The following is a 1678-nucleotide window of genomic DNA, read 5'->3' on the forward strand; positions in this document are numbered from 1 at the left end:
GGTTCCGTAAAAGGGTTGAGAATGGAGAATTGCACTAAGCAATCACTACGCATGGCTCCAAACTCGTGGGTGGAGGACACATGAACGAAAACGCAAATCATGGGGATCCGAAAAAAAGATTGAGAATGGAGAATTGCACTAAGCAATCACTACGCATGGCTCCAAACTCGTGGGTGGAGGACACATGAACGAAAACGCTATTCATGGGCTCCGAAAAAGGGTTGAGAACGGAGAATTGCACTAAGCAATCACTACGCATGGCTCCAAACTCGTGGGTGGAGGACACATGAACGAAAACGCAATTCATGGGGCTAAGAAAAAAAGATTGAGAATGGAGACTTACACTAAGCAATCACTACGCATGGCTCCAAACTCGTGGGTGGAGGACACATGAACGAAAACACAATTCATGGGCTCCGAAAAAGGGTTGAGAATGGAGAATTGCACTAAGCAATCACTACGCATGGCTCCAAACTCGTGGGTGGAGGACACATGAACGAAAACGCAATTCATGGGGCTCCGTAAAAAGGGTTGAGAATGGAGAATTGCACTAAGCAATCACTACGCATGGCTCCAAAACTCGTGGGTGGAGGACACTTGAACGAAAACGCAATTCATGGGGCTCCGAAAAAGGGATTGAGAATGGAGCAATTGCACTAAGCAATCACTACGCATGGCTCCAAACTCGTGGGTGGAGGACACATGAACGAAAACGCAAATCATGGGCTCCGAAATAGGGTTGAGAATGGAGAATTGCACTAAGCAATCACTACGCATGGCTCCAAACTCGTCGGTGGAGGACACATGAACGAAAACGCAATTCATGGGCTCCGAAAAAAAGATTGAGAACGGAGAATTGCACTAAGCAATCACTACGCATGGCTCCAAACTCGTGGGTGGAGGACACATGAACGAAAACACAATTCATGGGCTCCGAAAAAGGAATGAGAATGGAGAATTGCACTATGCAATCACTACGCATGGCTCCAAACTCGTGGGTGGAGGACACATGAACGAAAACGCAATTCATGGGGCTCCGAAAAAATATTGAGAATAGAGAATTGCACTAAGTAATCACTACGCATGGCTCCAAACTCGTGGGTGGAGGGCACATGAACGAAAACGTAATTCATGGGCTCCGAAAAAGGGTTGAGAATGGAGAATTGCACTAAGCAATCACTACGCATGGCTCCAAACTCGTTGGTGGAGGACACATGAACGAAAACGCAATTCATGGGCTCCGAAAAAGGGTTGAGAATGGAGAATTGGACTAAGCAATCACTACGCATGGCTCCAAACTCGTGGGTGGAGGACACATGAACGAAAACGCAATTCATGGGGCTAAGAAAAAAAGATTGAGAATGGAGACTTACACTAAGCAATCACTACGCATGGCTCCAAACTCGTGGGTGGAGGACACATGAACGAAAACACAATTCATGGGCTCCGAAAAAGGGTTGAGAATGGAGAATTGCACTAAGCAATCACTACGCATGGCTCCAAACTCGTTGGTGGAGGACACATGAACGAAAACGCAATTCATGGGCTCCGAAAAAGGGTTGAGAATGGAGAATTGGACTAAGCAATCACTACGCATGGCTCCAAACTCGTGGGTGGAGGACACATGAACGAAAACGCAATTCATGGGCTCCGAAAAAGGGTTGAGAATGGAGAATTG

This window comes from Glycine max, chromosome 4 (assembly GCF_000004515.6).
Source record: "Glycine max cultivar Williams 82 chromosome 4, Glycine_max_v4.0, whole genome shotgun sequence".
NCBI classification, from domain to species: Eukaryota; Viridiplantae; Streptophyta; class Magnoliopsida; order Fabales; family Fabaceae; genus Glycine; species Glycine max.